The 18,445-nt window shown below is 47.4% G+C and overlaps 1 protein-coding gene across 7 annotated transcripts in view; it reads right to left on the minus strand.

The window, feature by feature from the left end:
• Positions 1 to 12,258, minus strand: part of SNPH (syntaphilin) — a 35,986-nt gene extending 23,728 nt beyond the window's left edge. For 6 of the 7 annotated variants that reach the window (XM_059406693.1, XM_059406691.1, XM_059406690.1 and 3 more), the window contains exons 1-2: positions 12,128 to 12,258; positions 11,760 to 11,865 (exon numbers count right to left, since the gene is read on the minus strand). The gene's annotated coding sequence lies outside the window, so the exon portion shown is untranslated. The remainder of the gene's footprint in view (positions 1 to 11,759; positions 11,866 to 12,127) is intronic. The other variant, XM_059406692.1, reaches the window with a different exon arrangement.
• Positions 12,259 to 18,445: the final 6,187 nt, after the last annotated feature.

Here is an 18,445-nt window from a genome sequence, read left to right on the forward strand (position 1 = left end):
TTCATCATGGTCACGATGATGAAGCCAGGCTGTGTAGGACAACTGCCAAGTTCTGTACCCAGCCCACAAGCCACAGCAGGGGCAGTTTCTGGCAGGCAGCAGGGCCGAGCCTTTTAAAGCCCATGTATCAGCCTAGGGCCCAGGAGAGCCCCTTAGGTCCACCTCTTCCTAGCAGACTGGCCTTCCTCCTCTGACAGGGGAGGGCCTCCTTCTGCCTAGCCCCCTCTCCATTGGTAGACTAGGAGTCCAGGAACCAGAGAGCCAAAGCCAGAAGGTGCCGGAGATGGGTAGCCCAACAGGCCATATCATCATGCCTGTGGACCGCTTTCCCTCGGCCTGCATATGTATGCGTTTTCATCTGAGTTGACATTAATAAATTGAGACATTTTGTATTTTTTAAAAATCTAGATTTCTGGCTTGTCTCTCTTGTCTGCATTCCTGCATGGCTCTGACCCACTGAGGCTGGGAGGCGGTTCTTTTTGGCTAGTGTTCTTATCCGTGCTCTTGCTCTCACACCTGGGTTGTTTTGCTTGTGCTAGCTGCCTGGCATTGGACTTTGGAACCTCTGGTCTAGTCCAATCTCTCTTTATAGGTAAGTGGGGGGTGGGGGGTGTGTCCAAGGCCCCAGGTCAATCAGTGGTGGAGCCAGGACTCGAACCCTAGGCCTGAAGCTTTGCATCCCGGGCGCTGAGAGGCATAAGGAGGCTGGGAACCCGAAGAATGGGAACGTGGCCTGAGGGGGAGATTTCGTTCAGCTAGAGGCTGCTGGGGCCAGAGAGTTAAAGCAGAGAACACCTGCTCTGCCTGCTGTCAGGAGAAGGCGCTTCTCCCCACCTGCTGGCCAGCTGACCTTCCCTACCCTGTAAAATAAACTCCTGCACAGGCTTTGTTGACACAGTGCTCTCAGGTGTCCCTCTCACCTGTCCTGTCCCATTCCCCACCTCCCCGCCCCCACCTCGAAGGCAAAGATCTTCAGAATCATAAGGGAGGGTAGGGGGTGCTGGCATACCCAGCAGGGGCTTAGTCCTGGGGCAAAACCTAGTTCTTAGCAGAGAATCCACTGTGAGCTTTACCTTCCTCATCTGAAAAATGGGATATCCGTTGGCAGAATTTAATTAGGTAATGGCCCAGTGAACACTAGTTTCTTTCTCTTATTTTATAAACCAAGGACCCGGAGACAAGTGAATGATTCATTCCAAGAAGTTCATGGAATTGAAAGGGACTCCCTTAGCTCCCGCTGGATAATTTTAAAAGGTTAAATATAGTTATATTTGTGAAGGTATTTATTATAGTTATAAAAGTAGCACAATTAAAAAAAAAAAACTTCCAGTTTTGCTACTCAAAGATAAACTCCTGTTTAATTTCATTGCCATTTCCTCCAGTTTTTTTCTAAGCACAGAAAAACATGGTTTTGAGGGGAGGTGGGAAATTATTTTTACGTCGTTATAAACATGGTATATATGCACCTTTATAGCTTTTAAAAATTTAACGTGGTTTAAGAATTGCCTATGTCATGGCATGTTCTTTATAAAAAATATTTTTCCTAAAGATTTTTTTTTAAAGTAACCTCCATACCCAACGTGGGGCTCGAACTTACAACCCTGAGATCAAGAGCCACACATTCCACCGACTGAGCCAGCCAGGCGCCCCTATATAAGGTATTTTATGGGCTGCGCAGTTTTCCATTTCATGGGCCCATCGTGGCTAAGTTAACGGCCTCCCTTGTTGACTGTTTAGACTTTGTCACTAGCCAAAAAAAACCCAATGCTACCATACAGACCTTTGTGCATAATTGTTTTCCTCTATGCAGACCTACTTCTTCAGGATAGATCCCCGGGGGTGGGTTTACAGCCTCACCAAGTATGCTGCCAAACTGCTTTCCGAAAGGCCTGAGTGACCAGATGATTCTCTCCCTCGTCGCACATGCACATCAGCTGTGTTTCCTACTTGACAAAACCACTGGCGCTCAGCTCTGCCTCTTAAAAGGCAAGAAGTTCAAGCTCCCACAGGAATTATCTGCGATGATCTTTCAGGGTTTCTTCAACTTTGGGCCAAGTATCTTCACCCACATGGGGCAAGGGGGAAACTTCAGGAGGCAACAAGTTCAGGAGCGGCCTGGCTCGAAGCAGGACTGAAATCAGTCCCCCGGAGCCTCTCCTCTCTGCTGACGACAGCGCTTCTTCCCCATGTGGCAGCTGTGTCGGGTGGCTTCAGTCCACGTTCACCCAGCCTCTGCTGTGTGCTGAGTGCTCCCTAATGGCCCAGGACTCCCACTTCACAGTTCCTGCCAGTGAGGGGCTATGACTGGAGGGAGGGGGCGAGTCCCTTTGCAGAACTCAGGAGAGGGACCTGTGAGCAGTGAGCGGGGGCTCTGAAGGATGGGTGCAGAGCTGCATTCCAGATGCCAGTGAGGGGGGCGGGGGTGGGGCCAGCAGGAGGACAGCTCAGGGGCAGCGGCACAGGGGAGTGGAGGGGGAGGCTGGGCACAGGCGGAGGGCCTTTGGAGCCTAGGAGTTCTGGGCAGAGGAATGACAAGGTTGGGTTCATCTTATAGAAGCTGATGCTGTCCCAGCTGTGCTGGGGATGGGCTGGAGAGGGAGGGGGAGGGGCACCAGGAGACCCTAAAGGGGAGCAGAGGAGAGGGAATGAGAGCAGCAAAGATGACTTCCCGAGAAACTGAGGATGAAGGCTCCTGAGGGCACAGAAGAGAGGGACAGTGGGGAATGAGGGCATGGGGAGAAACGTGGTGGAGCCCAGGTGTCTGGGTAGGTTTGGCAGGGGAGGCGGGCAGACACCACTCACCACTTGCCCAGTGTTCACTCTCCCTCTGGTCACAGGACCCTAGTGTGGGTCAGGGGTGGCGACTGCACAACTGACCCACAAAAGCCCGCAGAGCAGCATCGGCAGTACCAGTGAGCTGCAGCACCCAGCCTGGGCTCGAGAACGTGACCACAGGTCTCTTAGCCCACAAAGACCCAAAGAGGAGTGGGCCTCATACTTCCGGCGGCTCGGATCTCCCTAGGAGCCAGGGACATGGTGGGTTCCGATTCAAGGCCTAACAGACACCTGCTGACAGAAGTCAGGCAACCTAACAGAATGATCCGGGAGTCCTAAGAACCCCACGAGCTCACCGTGTACTGGGAAAGCAGCCCAGAGAGGGGCCACCTCTCCTGGGACACAGCCTGACACAGTGTCAGCAGCTGGGACCCTCAGCTCTGCCAATGACTGACTCATGAGCCTCAGGGCACAGCTCCCTTGACCTCTTGGTACCTCAGTCTCCCCATCTGTAAAATAGAGAAAACACTTTCTACCCAATGGAGTGGGTAAGTTGGCAACTTACCACTGTGCTAAGTTGGCAACTGCCTTCCTCACCAGCCTGCTTCTCATCACATCTGAGCCCACCCTGTGAACTCATACTTTTGCCGATGCAGTGCTCTCTGCCCAGAAAGCCCTTCCAAGCTCTCCTCATCCTCCTCATCTTCCAGGCTCATCTCGAGCAGGGATGCCTGCGTGTAGCTTCCCAGAAGCTGGAGATCCCCCCTGCTCTTGGGGAGCCCCTTGGTCACGCTCCCTGCAGAGCACTTCTTACACCACAGAAGGTAGGCTGTTTGCACACAGGCTCGCCTGCGGACCACAGTCTTTCACCTTCTGAGGGTTTCTAAGCCTGTGCATGAGCGCGTGCGCACACACACACACACACACACACACACAGGCATCTGGTGTAAGCAGCAGGCGTGCTCATGGCTAGTGGTGGGAGGCCCTGGCAGAAGAGGTGATGAGGCCTTCAAGAAGACACGGCCCAGCCCAGAGCAAAGCAGGAAAGGCTGCCCAGGGCTGTTCCAGCCAGCACAGCCCTAGACTCGGCCCAGGGCGGAGCCAGCAGACCTTCCTTAGTGGATACACAGCTCTCCCTCCTCTGCCTCCCAAAGGCTGCTTGGTGGCCATAGGTCACGCCCACACATATTCCATGTCCTTGGAGCTGGACGGCTAGATAGAGAGCTCCAGGCCTGTCACTCATGAGCTGTGCCCACCTTACAGACCAGGTGAGGGTGGCTCAGGAAAGTTCCCTGACATGACTAGGGTCAAGGAACAAAAGGCACAAGGTACCCCTTCCTCTCGAGATCAGAGGTCTGTGTGGACTCTGATGCCCCACCCCATGGGATCTCAGGGACCCAGAAGCTGTTTAAGAACTCTAGGAGCTGTCCTTCTGGATTCTGCATGTGGCAGAGAAGACATGAATCCAGAAGCAGGAGTCCCTTAGGAAGCCAGTCTCCCTCAGAAACTTTCTCTCTGTCTCTGTCTCTTTCTCTCTCACCCGAATGTGCACATTGAATCTGTAACTCCCACTGGGCCTGCTAGGGCAACAGACACATATTTGACAAAGAACTTGCATCCAGAATGTATAAGGAAGTCTCACGGCTCAGTAAGAAGAAGACAAACAACCAAATGATTAAATATTAAAAGTGGGCAAAATGTTAGAACTGAAATTTCAAAGAAGCTATATGGATGGCAAATAAGCACACGAAGATGTTTAACAGCATGTGTCATTAGGAAAATGCCAATTAAAGCCATAAAGAGATCCCACTGCACACCTATCGGAATGGTTAACAGGGAGAAGATGGACCACACTGAGGGCTGGCGAGGCGGCGGGTCTGAAGATGAGATTATAGAATGATACGGCCACTCTGGAGATCCTTGGGAGGTTTTGCCCAAGAGGACGGGAAAGTATTATCTACACAAAGACATACAGACTCGCACACAGCAGCTGCATTTGTGATAAAAAAAAAACTGGGAAGAGACCCAACTGTCCATCCATCAGCAACGGAAAGGATAAACTGTGTTTTTTCTTCATCCACACAATGGAATACTACTCAGCAATAAAAAGGAATATATTAAAATCGCATGAATCCCAAAATAATTATGCTAAGTGAAATAAGCCAGACCCCCCAAAAAACAACCAAAAACGCACACACTGCAGGATTCCATTTTATATAAAATTCTAGGAAATGCACAGTCATGGACAGCAATAGAGAGCACATCAGTGGCTGTCTGGGGATGGGGGAGGTGTGAGAGGGAGGACTTACACAAAGGGGCAAGAGGAAACTTTCGGAGATGATGGGTTTGTTCATTATCTTAACTGTGGTGACGATCCACACCGTGTCAAAACTTACCAAACCATACACTTTAAATATGGGCAGCTTGTTGCCTGTTGACTACATTTCCATAAAGCTGGGAGAAGGAGAAAGAGGGGAAGGGGTGGGGGAAGAGAAGGAGAAGCAACCCCAGCAAGGAGTAGTGTTTCTCAGGAAGCCAGGCACACACGCACGCGTGCGCCCAGACGCACACATACAGACACTGAGTACAAAACTGCCATTTGGCCTCTAAGGGTCTCTCAACCCAGGATTCTGGCCAAAAGGGACACCCAGTTACTTATCATTTGCTCATAACTTTTCCAGGACTCCCGCCCCACCCCCCATGTGTGTGTGGCTCGAGCTGGGCCCTGGGGCTTCGGAGATGAAGTTCCTTCTGCCAGCCATGGTGCGGCTGCCCCAGAATTTGGCCTCGACCCTGAGCCGCATGCTTCAGACACACAAGCCAGGTTCCCTTCACCCCATCTGAGGTCCTTCTCTGCTCTAGGCTTTGCACCCCAGCAAAGGCCAGCTTTCTCTCTGTGCCGGCCACGTGGCTGGGCTGTACATGCAGAGGGCACTCGTGAGCCGGCCCTCAGCACAATCCAAGCAGACAGCAGCAGACCTCGGCAGCAGGACCACCGTGGCTTCCAAAGAACGGGACCTGCCCCCCATTTCCCGCACCAAGCTCCTCACGCCTGTCTCTCAAGGGTGGCTTCTGTGCCAGGCCTCACAAGCCGCCAGCCAAACCCCCTCTTTGGAAGATGCCGACCCAGCTTCCAGAGCCCCTGTGGCAGGGAGGCCTGGCCAGCACCAGCCTCAAGAGGGGCAACGAGGAGACACAATCCTGACAGTGTTGCTGGAAAGGGCACAGGGAGAGCCTTGGAAGCCGTGGGCCCAGAAGGAGATCTCACAAAGTACCAGAGTCATTCAGCCTTGTGGATGCCAGGCATCCTGGCCCAGGTCTGCGGTTCCAACCTCATCACCTTTCCCTGCCCTCACTCTCGCTGGGCAATTATGGAGCCCTAGGGGCTTGTATCTAGAATTCACACGGGAGGATGCCCATGGAGGGCCGGCCGCAGACACATTTTAATAGACAAATGTTGCCTGGTTGGCCACATTTTAGAAACAAAAGATGTCACAAACATCCCTGTTCTTGTAAGTCAGAGGATCCTCAGAACACAGGACCAGTACACTGGCATGGCGAGAGAGATGGAGGAGGCCAGCTCTTGCCAGTAAGTGCTTGGCAGGGGGCGACAGTCAAGACAACGGAACTTGAGGTTGCTTGCTCTCCATGTTTTATTCTGGCATCTTGATGGCATCTAGACCTCCTGATGACCTTAGGAGGTAGACAGCCTCATGTCCCCATTTCACAGAATAGGAAAGAGAGCAGCGTGACTCCTGAACACAAGAACACGTCTGTGATGCACAGAGCAAAATGTGGACAGCAGAGTTTTTAATGAAGCAAAATGCATTTAATTTGGAGTACCTTTTTTTTTTTTTCTAACTGATATTATATAGTCTTCTTGCTTTTGGGGGTAGAGGTGTTAAAATGCTCTTTCTCTCACTGTACGGCAATGGTAGTAAACAGAAATCTGTTTAAGTGTCATTTGAATGTCCATCTGGCAAAATACAAAGATGGCAAAGCTAGGCCAGATTCCCAAATGTACTGATCTTTGAAATTTAAGTCTGAGAAGCACTGCTCTCCTGTATAGCCTTCCAGTTCCAGAATGACAGCACGCTTTTCCTCTTTCTCCTGGTTCAAAAAAAAAAAAAACCTAAAAAAACAACAACTACAAAAAACCCTCAACAACCCACCAGTCCTAAACCATCTCTATCTTCACCTCACCCTGCCTTTGAAGTGGTGGCTTTTGAAGCGAGCCTTCCCCAAGCCCCCTCCCTCCAGCAAACCCACAGAGCCTTTGCTCGTGCCTCTTGTTATATTTCTCTCGTTCCTCCTCAAGTTACGGTTACCTGTATCCTACCTACACTCGTTCCCCTGAAGAGCTTATAGAACAGAAGAAAGAGCTGGCCAGTCAGCACTTGAAGGACCCTCAGACACCTCCGCCTCTGCCTGTTGGTTTGTGGGTGTGAAAAAGCCAAGGCCAGGTCATCCAGGGAGTTGAGGGCAGAGTAGAGCGGAGATGAGGACCTACGGCTCCTGATGCCTGGATGCTGGCTCTTTCTACTTCCCTAGGCTGCTTCCCAGACACTCCCTTCTGGTTGGCTCAGCACCTTGGTTCAGAGGACACTGCTGAGCATGAAACAAATCCTGCATGAGTATGTGTCCATTTGGGTGGGCAGAGCAGCCTGAGGGACATGGGCCTCCTCTTCTCTGTAGGCCCTCTGCTCCAGCTCCGTATCACTGGCATCAAGCCTTCCCTCAGCATGAGCTGCCCATCCAGTGAAGAAATGGCCCTCCAGCCCCTGGTGACCTGGATGCAGAAAGACCCCATATGGCTCAGGAATACAATCCCAATTAGGCCAGAGTTAAGATTCCAGCCTTGCTGCGTAATTTTGGGTAAATGCCTTCACCTCTCCAGGTGTCAGGTACTCCAGACAGGTGGCACACTGGGAAGAGAGATGAAGAAGTCCCCGAGCCTACTGGTTTAGCAATCTAGCACTAGACAGGCTTGCCAAGAGGAATTTCGAGAGCCTTGCCTCCAGAAGCCTCTAAAGACAGGAAAGGTTCTCGGACTCCTGGGACAAATGGATTATTCCACTAGAGCTGTGCCAGGGTGAGCTTGAATGGTCCCTCAGACTCCATGGCCACTTTTTTGTGTGGCTGGAGTCAAAAGCCAACAAATCTTTAGAACAGTCTGGAAATGTCCTAAGCTGGGTGGATAACGAGGATGATGCTGATTCATAAACTCAACTCTGAAAACAAGGATGTGACAATGGTACCATGTCTTTTGAGCCCTCCTGGCCCTCGGAATAAGAAAGGTCTTCACCCCTCTCTGACCTGCCATTACACACCTTAATCAGTATGCATCACGGCTCCTAGATGGTTTATCAGACCTGCATGTTTAGATGTTTGTCTCCTGCTCAGGTATCAGTTTCTTGAAGCGAGGGGTTACCTCTTTTTTTTTTTAGATTTTATTTTTATTTTTTGATAGAGATCACAAGTAGACAGAGAGGCAGGCAGAGAGAGAGGGGGAAGCAGACTCCCTGCCGAGCGGAGAGCCCGATGTGGGGCTCGATCCCAGAACCCTAGGATCATGACCTGAACTGAAGGCAGAGGTTTTAACCCACTGAGCCACCCAGGCGCCCCTCGAGGGGTCACCTCTTACTTTCCTGTATCCCAAGCACTTAGCCCAGGGTCTGGCTAAGAAATAATAAGCAAATGTTGACCAGCGTAGACAAGGAACCCCCACCCCTTTTCTGGGACAAGGTGGCAGTTAGGTCTCTGTCCATCTGCAGGATGGAAATGCCAGCTTTCAGAGGGAGACCGGCTTACACAAAGTTACTCAGTTAACACCAGGGACCAGACTAGAGACCACCACTCTGACTCCCAGTATGGTATGCCCCCAGCTCATCAGCTGTGTGACTCTGGGCGGGGCTCTTCCTCTCTCCACCCTGGCTTTGTCTCTGGTGAAATGGGTCAAAGTCATACCGGGATTGTTGTAGAAATAAATGAAACAGAGCACAACCCATTGGGAGCACTTACACTGTGCGTCTCTCGTGACTATTGTTCAGGCCCAGCAGTGAAAGGGCACCCACCACCCACCAGCAAAGCAGGGCTCATGGTGAAAGGAAGGCTTCCCACCCTGACATACACGCTCTTCAACCCAGCAAGTTCCCTGAAGTCATCACTTTGGGGAAGCACCTGATCTCCGGTCATGATCCCTTCACTGCTTTCCCTTCTCCAAACCCCAAGGCACGTGCACAAGAGCACACACAATTCACGGTGATGACAACAAAGTCTGCATGGGGCTGGGGAGTGAAACCTTTGGAAAAGCACGCGCTTCCTGGTCAGACAGACTGGTGTCATGTAACATGCTGTCCTTCCTATCTGTACCGCCACAGCCGAGTAAGTCTCTCTCAGCCTCGGGCTCCCCAACTTCCAAACAGGTATAATGTGTGACAAGGACCACCCAAGGTAAGTCATGGCCTGATAATCCAGAGATGATACTAAGAGTAATAATACTTGTCCCATTTTCATTTAACAAAATGCACATGACAAAACGTCAGATCAGAAGGGGCTTTAAGGATCAAGTCGTCCAGTCCTGTCATCTGGACTTGTCATCAGGACCCAGAGGTCCTGACTGGCCCAAGGTCACACACTGAGGCAGGGGTGGAGTGGGACCTGGGGCCTGGGTCTCCGGATTTTCTACTGCGTGTGCACTTTGGCCCACTTGATTCTCTTCATCTGCCCCCCTCCCAATACCCACAAGCACAGCGACGGGCTGGAATCACGTTCTTCCCAACCCTCTTCCCTTCACACTCTCTTAAACCAGCAGGCACCATCTGTTTGCCAACATCACCCCTCTCCCAGACTCACTGAGCCCCTTCCAGCCTGCCTCAAGGAGAAGATGAACCAACCGCTGGCTACTGGCATTAACACTAACGACACTATTAGTACTAGTGATTAATGGCCACTAGCAACCTGCACAGTGCCCTGGGCTTAAGCGTGCTTTTCCTACAACCTATTCCCGCAGTTTCTCCCTAACCTAGTGGGAGACAGCCTCATAACTTCCTCAAACTCATTCAACATATACTGAGCACCTACTTTGTGCCTAGCCAGAGGCTAGAGGTTGGAGACATAGATAGGAAGGAGGCACTCACAATCTAATGGGGATTTAGGGCCCAAATGATGCAGCAGCAATATGCCCTGCCCCAGCCTATGGGGAGGCTTCTCTATCATGCTGTCAAGAGGCAGAGTGTATCTGTGGAATACATTGGAGCAAGAAAGGGTGAGTGCTGGGCTGGAAGGACAGCAGGAGGGAAGATAAAGAATAGGAAATACAGACACCAAACACTCAACTGCCAGTCTCAGGGAGATTCTAGTGAGAGATTCCAGGGAGGGCAAGGGAGCAACAGCGGGCTCCCTATGGGATCAGGAGGCCCCAGTCCCTGACCCCTGCCAGCACACAAGATTCTGATGTTTCTCTTCCCTTAGGGACTTTGCCCTCGGATGCCAAGATTTCCCAAACCCAGTGCTGGGCTGTATATGCCTCCTTGGGACCATCATTTGCTAGAATGATGTCACAGCCCTTGCAGTGGAAATGTTGGTATCTCCTGGATGCTTCCTAGGCCCTCAGCCCAACATACTCCAGCATTCATTATCCCCTGGCAGGGATGCCATCCACAGGGCCGTGGAAGAGATCTGTGGGGTGGGGGGCAGGGAGAAGAGGCTAAAAGCAGCCGCCCCTCTTGTCTTCCCCGAGTCTGTCTCTCAAGTCCTGTGACCCTTGAACACCTACTATGTGCCAGGCACAGGCACTGTTTTAGGTGCTTCCTGACATTTCTCATTTAATCATCACTCAGCCCTCTGAGGGCTGCCTCTTCCCAGATTTACAGATGAGGAAATTGAAGCTTGGGGATGGAAAGCAACCCCACGAAGGTCACCCCAGCAATGGAGTAGGGATGCCACTCTAGGACTGCCTAGTGCCTCCTGTTTCACGAGGCTCACAAGGTCATGTTTCACTAGAGAAGTCCAGAGTTGAAAAAGGCCAACTGAGGAAACCCCAATTATTTCATAAGCCCAGACTTAAATTCTGGGTTGCTTTCGAGGGGTCCCCCTGACATGTAAGAGCTACTTGAATGACATGTCATAACTATACAGACCATTGAATCCAACTCCTGCATTTAACAGATGAACAGACAGACACCCACGCCTAAAGGATTTTAAGATGGCTACTGGGGGCCTACTAGCAGCCTAAGGGACTCAAACCCCACTCTCTGGCACCTCCTTTACACCACCGTGCCTGCAGAGACCACCTTTTCCCCCCGAGAAGTTCCTCCAGTCCATCCCACACCTCCAGATGGGCAGAGGAAACAGGCAGCCTTGTGACCAGGCCTCTCCTCAGTCTGCAGGGTTGAGGAAGGGAACATGGGGCTTCCCAGGCTAGTAGGTATTCTGCTGAGGAGCCGAGGGAGAAAGCATCCTATCCTGCAGGAGCTCCTGGAGACTGGGGCTCAGACCTCCCTCTGTAGGGGTCATGGGTATGTTTTCCAGATCTACTGCAGAGCCCTGCCCCTTCGCAGGGGGGAATGTGGTAAAGAAGCAGTCACTGGCACTTGACCTTGGGTTGGGAGGGGGGGGTTCCACCCTTCTTCCATCCTTCTTCCACCCCTAGGTACCCTTGCTTTACCTCAAAAAGGGAAAGGGGCTTAAATATTTGCTAAACGCCATAAGAGGAAGACATTTAGGAACAGGGTGGTCCCCAAACCTCTCCTAATCGCCCACCTTGGGCATCTTCCCCGCAGTAATCAGCATCCAGTAATTAGTGATTTTCACGGTTTGGGGGTGGGGGGGAATGAAGGGAGGGTAGGAATGAGTCACGGTTAACCCCTCCTCGGCCGGTGCCCTCTGAGGGATTCTACCGCAGCGGGCAGTCCCCAGCGGCCCCCGCCCGCCGGCCGGGTGCTGCGCAGGGTCCCCTCTCGGCGCGGCTTCGGCCTCCTCACCTGAGTCCGCTGGCGTTCCGCAGCCCGCCGGCTCGCACCGCTCCGGCCCCGCTTGGCGCAGCGCCTCTGCAGTCGCGGCTGCGGCTGTCTGGCCCTGTTCAGCAACCTGCGGCGGCGGGGGAAAACACACAGACAGGGGCGGGTGAACGCGGGCGGGGACACCGGGCGGTCGAGCCCCCCGCAGCTGCCAGCTGGGCCGCAGCAGCCAAGAAGCCTGGGGGCAGGTTGCTTGCCTGCCGGGCGCTTGGTCCCGTCTGCTTCCCGGCGCGGCCCGCGCCTCCCCTCCCCCCACCCGCTCTCGGCACTCGCCGCTGCAGTGGGCGCAGCTGGGCGGTGGGCCCGGAGGTCCCCGGGGTCCCTGTCATCACCTGCGGAGGCTTCCATGGCTTCGGCTGCCCTGCCCAGGCCGCCGACCTGCTCTCCGGAGCCCCTGCTGGAGGCGGCTCGCCAGGGCTGGGGCTGCCGGGAGGGAGGGAAAGGGAGGGTGAGGTGGATGGAAGGGACCAGCCAGTGGGCGGCTCGATGGCAGCTGCGTAAGCGGCCCGTCTTCACTTTCCTTCTTAAAGAGATAGTTGGCATCTTGCTCCAGAGGGCGTGGGAGCCGGGGCGCGAGCACGCATGGGGTGGGGTCCTCTCGCACCTACACGCCACCCTGTGCTCAGAGCTGGGCAGTGGGGCACTGAGGAAAGCGCAGTGTCCATGGACAGGTGGTGGGATCCCGGGCCAGTCCCTTCACCTCCCTGGGCCTCAGCTTTCTCATCTGAAACATGGGTCGATGATACCAATCTCACTTCCTGGCACGCTGACGTTTTATGTTAAATAGTTATGTCATCTGAATTCCGTGAGGAACACTTTTCGCTTCTGAGTACCGGGGTCACTTATTAAATGTGAACAGCATTTGGACTAGTAAGGAAAATGAAGGCAAGAATCTTAAATATCTGAAAATGAAAATGTTTGTCTTTGAAGTATTGAGATGGTTAATCTTTGAAAACACAGAGAGATCATCATAACCTGGGTTAAGTGTTCATTATACACCTTTTCCCTCTGTCGGAAATGTTGTATAAATACTATTTGTCTGTCATTGTCACCTTTACTAGAATGTCCGTTCTATGAGGGAAGGAACTTTGTACTTTCCCTTGCTATCCTCGCAGTGCCTAGAGTAGTACTTGACACTTACCAGGTGCTCAGTAAATACTGACTAAGTGAATGAGAGAGCAAGCACACCTTGTGCCAGGCCCAGTCTTCCATACAAACTAGGCCAGATGCCATCCTTGTCTCCTAAGACTCTTAGGTCAAGTCTGTCTACTCTTGGGACGAACTTGTTACCCTCTGCCCTCCACCTAAGCTGAGAGAGAATTTGTAAAGTGATTTTGCCCTCTTTGTATCATGATTCTGCAGTACTGGCCTGGCGAGAACAGTATTTATAAAGTACAGGGGGGAAATTTTTACTTTAAATTTACTGTTATTTGTCAAAGTTAAATCTTTTCCTGTGGCTGGAATTTGTGATAATCCACCACTCTGTAACAATGCCTATAATTCTGAAACTTATGTCTATAAATTTTTTTGGTGTTGATTATATTCTTCCTTCTAGTCTATTAAGTTGAATTTTCCTTTCAGATGGCCATCATTACAATATGCCTTGTGGAATAACATGGCAGGGCAATTGTAGCAGGAATAGGAAATTGTAGCTGAAAAAGCCATGTGAAATAAGGTCTGCTGTCAAAAAACAAAAGCAAAAACAACCTAATGCTGTATTAGCAAGTTAATCAATAATATGTTCTATCTGCCATAAGGCCCACTTAAATTGTGTCACTTCTTTGCACTCGAAGCAAAACCAAAGGAAACCATACAATTTGTTTTCTTATCAGGAGATAATTTCTAAGATCCTCACTAAAATAAATTTTGTCTGTCCCCATGAGTTTTTGGATTTGGTTTAATTAATTAATTAATTAATTAGGCTTGGTATTTAGAAGACTACATTTCCCAGAAATCTCCACAAACAACTTCCCCCAATCAAGAGAGCACCTGCACCCATATTACTTCCATCTGTGATGGTGTTAGCTAGTAAAGAATTCTCTCCTCAGCATTATAAGGCATGTGATGAAGAGAACCAGTATTTAGTTAAAATGTAAATTACAACAAATGTGGATTTTAAGCATAAATCAAATTATTCTAAAGAAGTTAGTAATTTGGGGGTACCTGGGTGGCTCAGTTTGTTAAGTGGCTGCCTTTGGCTCAGTTCATGATCTCAGGCTTCTGGGATCAGCCGCCCTCTCCCCTGCAGATAGTCTGCTTCTCCCTCTGTCCCTCCCTGCCACTCATGAGTGCACACTCAAGCTCTCTCTCTGAAATAAATAAATAAAATCTTTAAAAAAATTAGTAGTTTTGTTTTATACTAATTATGAGATACTCAAATTTGCTTTATTTCAAAAGCAATTTTGATTCCTACCCTGGATAAACAGAATAAACTGAATGCAGCAGTAAAACCTGAACAAATAGCAGCTACATGAGGAGTCTGAAGAGAAAATACTAGCAGGCAAATTGGGGAAGAAGGCCAGAATTTTCTGGCTTGGTGACTAGCAAACTTACCATTTTTGTTTCCTCTGGAATCTCCTGGCCTAGTCTCAAGGCAACCCAAATCTGGACTTGGAGAATCAACACAGAGAAAGCTCCCAAAGTAGCTCTCTAGTTCTGACCTGAAGTTCAGGAAAAGGAGACCCTCTTCTGTTCAGTGTGAGTGGGGGAAAATAATTTTCCTTCTTTAAACTTTTCTCCATTGTCTCATGACCCAGCCCCCAGGTGATCCTGCAGTGGTGGCTAGGACAACAGGGACCCACATGTCTCAAACTCTGAGAGAAGGAGAGACTTCTCCAATCAGAGTAACTGTGGTCCTGAGAGAGGGTGAGCCTCTGATTTTTTGTCTCCTTATGTCTTCCCATCATTTGGCTCCAGATGCAGGTGCAAGTGTGGGAAGAAGCCAACAAAAGAGAAGAGTAAATAAATATCCACACTCCAGCTTTCTGATGAACCCCAAAGAAAGGAACCAAATAATAATAATTTAAAAATGATAATAATTTTCAGTTACTAGTGAAAACTTAAGAAAAAAATCTTGAAAGCAATCAGAGAAAAAGTATGCATTAATTAAACAGGAAGAGGGATTTGAATAACTGGATTTCTCAACCAAAACCATAGATGGCAAGAAAAAATGGAACAAAATTTTTAAATCACTGAAAGAAAAGATCAGACAACCAGGATTCCATATGCAGCAAAATTATCCTTCAGGAATAAAGGTATATAAAGATATTCTCAGATAAAGAAAAACTAAAAGAATTCATTGTCAGCAGACCTGCTCTGAAGGAACTGCTGAAGAAAATTCTTCAGACAGAAGGGAGATGATATAAGGAAACATGAAATAAAAGGAAGGAAAGAACAATAAAAATGGTAAATATCTGGGTAAATTTAAGAAACTTTTTTCGTTTCTTGAGTTCTTTGAAGTAAGTTTGACAGTTGAAAGCAGAAATCATAACACAGTCTGATGGGGTTTCAATATATATAGATAAGACAATTACAATATAAAGGAGGAAGTGTAAAGGGAACTTTTATGACGTAAGGTTTCTACACTCCAGTTAAAGTGGTAAAATACTGATTCTAAGTAGGGTGTGAAAAGTTAAGTGTATATATTGTAATTCTCAGGGATCCTTAAAAATACCTATAACAAAAGATATAGTTTAAAAAAACAGGTAAATTAAATGGAATTCTAAAAATATGTTCAAATATTTTAATAAGGCAAGAAAGGGGGAACAGAGAAACAAAAAATGGGGAGAACAAATAGTAAACACATATTAAAAGGCAGATCGATGTCCAAACATACCAATATTTATATTAAAAATAAATGGTTTATTTTTTTTAAAAGATTTTATTTGACAGAGAGAGACACAGCAAGAGAGGGAACACAAGCAGGGGGAGTGGGAGAGGGAGAAGCAAGCCTTCTGCTAAGCCGGGAGCCCAATGCAGCACTTGATCCCAGGACCCTGCAATCATGACCTGAACCAAAGGCAGATACTTAATGACTGAGTCACCCAGGCGCCCCCAAACTAAATGGTTTAGATACATCAATTAAAAAGAGATAATCAGAATGGATAAAAAACGACTTAAATAGATGCTGTCTATAAAAACTAACTTTAAATATAATGATATAGGTAGTTTAAAAGTAAGACATAGAAAAACACATACCATGCAATCATGAAAGCTGGAGTGGTTTAAGATGAGAAAAAGTAGACTTCGGAGCAAAGAAAATTACCATGGTTAAAGAGAATCATTATACAAAAATAAAAGGGTCACTTTCCAGGAAGATATAATTGTAAATGTGTATGCACCTAATACAAGAGCTTCAAAATACATGAGGCAAAAGCCATCAGAACTAAAAGGAGAAATACACAGATTCACAATTACAGCTTTAGAGATGAATTCTCTTTTCTCAGTAATCAGTAGAATGAGTAGACAGAAAACAAGCAAGGATAAGGAGAAATGAAGAGCACTGTCAATCAACTAGGTCCAATCGACACTGACAGAACACTTCACCTAACAACTGCAAAATATATGCTTTTCAAGTGCCATGGAACATCTGCCAATACTGGGTCATAAAACAAAAACAAACCTTAACAAATTTAAAAGAATCTAACTCATTTAAAGTATGTTCTTTGACCATGATTTAAACTAGAAATGAATTACAGAAAGATAACAGGAAAATCTCCCTTGAAAATTAAATAATATCCTTCTAAATAATCTACAGGTCAAAAAGGAAGTCTCAAAAGAAATCAGAAGATAGGCATGCCTGAGTAGCTCAGTTGGTTAAGTACCTGCCTTTGGCTCAGGTTGTGATTCTGGGGGTCCTGGCATCAAGCCCTGCATCAGGTTCCCTCCTCAGTGGGGAGTCTGCTTCTCCCTCTCTCTGCCTCTCCCCCAAGTCATGTTCTTTTTGTCTCTCTCTAATAAATAAGTAAAATCTTTTTTTTAAATAAATAAGTAAAATCTTAAAAAAAAAAAAGAAATTAGAAAATATTTTGAACTGAACAAAAATGAAAATACAACATATCAACATATGGGCAATGCAGCTGAAGCAGTACTTGAAGGGAAATACATAACATTAAGAGTTTGAATTAGAAAAGAAGAAAGGTCTCAAATCAAGTAAGCTTCCATTTTAGCAAAACAAACTCAAAACAGGCCAAAGGAAAGAAATATTAAATATCAGAGCAAAAATTAATGAAACTGAAAAAAGAAAAAAAAGTGAGAAAATCAATGAAACCAAAAGCTGGTTCTTTGAAAAGACCAATAAATTTAATAAGTCTCTAGTATGACTGAAAAGAAAAAGAAGACACAGATTAACAATATCTGGAATGAAAGAGGGATTATTACCATCGACCTTGCAGACATTAAAAGGATAATAAGGGAATACTCCAAACAACTCTACACACATAATCACCAATTTAGATGAAATGGAACAATTCCTCGAAAACTACCAAAAGTCACTCAAAATGAAAAAGATAACTGAATAGGCCTACAACTATTTTAAAAAATGGAATTCGTAGTTTAAGACCTTCCCAAATATAAATTCTCAGATCCAGATTGTTTCATGTGTGAATTCTACCAAACATTTAAATAAGAAATAAAACAAATTCTCTGTAGTCTCTTCCAGAAAAATAAGAGGAGGAAACCCTTCCCAAGTTATTTTATGAAGCCAGTATTATCCTGACACCAGAACCAGAAGAAAATAAGTAAGAAAAGACAAATACCCTTATGAACTAATATCCCTCATGAGTATATAGGCAAAAATCCTAAACAAAAACAAAACACCAAATCCATATGAAAATATGTTCGACATCTTTAGTTATTGGGAAAATGCAAATCAAAACTATGAGATATTTCACATTCACTAAGATAGCTATAATTTTTAAAAGGAACAATAATAAGCACTGACAAATTGGAACTCTGATACATTGCTGACAGAAAGGTAAAATGGCACATCTACTTTGAAAGACAGCTTGACAGTTCCTCAAAAAGTTAAACATGGAGTTATCATATGACCCCGCAATTCCACTCCTAGGTATAAATCCAAGCAAGATGAAAACATGAATATACAAAAACGTAAATACTCATGTTCACAGCCACATTGTTCATAATAGTCAAAAAGTGGGAAGAACCACATGTCTACCAACTGGTGAATGGATAAACAGAATGTATATCCATATAATGGAGTAATAATTTAGCCACTAAACAGAATGAAGTACAGGTACATTCTACAACGTGGATAAACCTTGAAAATGTTATGCTAAGCGAAAACAATCAGACACAAGACATATACTCTGTGAGAGTCAAAAGGTGCATTAGCGGTTGCCTGGAGCTGTGGGGAAAGAGGGAGTGAGGAGTGATTGTACTAAGTATGGGGTTTCTTTTTGAGCGATGAAACAGTCTAAAATTAGATAATGGGAATAGTTGCATAACAATGTGAATATACTAAAAACATGAAGTGATCACTTTAAAAGGGGTGAATTTTAAGGTAAGTAAATTATGTCTCAATAAAGCTGTTAAAATAAATTAGCAAACTGAGATCAAGTAGAGTTTATCCTGGATATGCTAAACTGATTAAAATATTCAAAAATCAATTGGTGAAATCCACCATATTCAGT

Source organism: Mustela nigripes, chromosome 7, assembly GCF_022355385.1.
Source record: "Mustela nigripes isolate SB6536 chromosome 7, MUSNIG.SB6536, whole genome shotgun sequence".
In the NCBI taxonomy this organism is placed as follows: Eukaryota; Metazoa; Chordata; class Mammalia; order Carnivora; family Mustelidae; genus Mustela; species Mustela nigripes.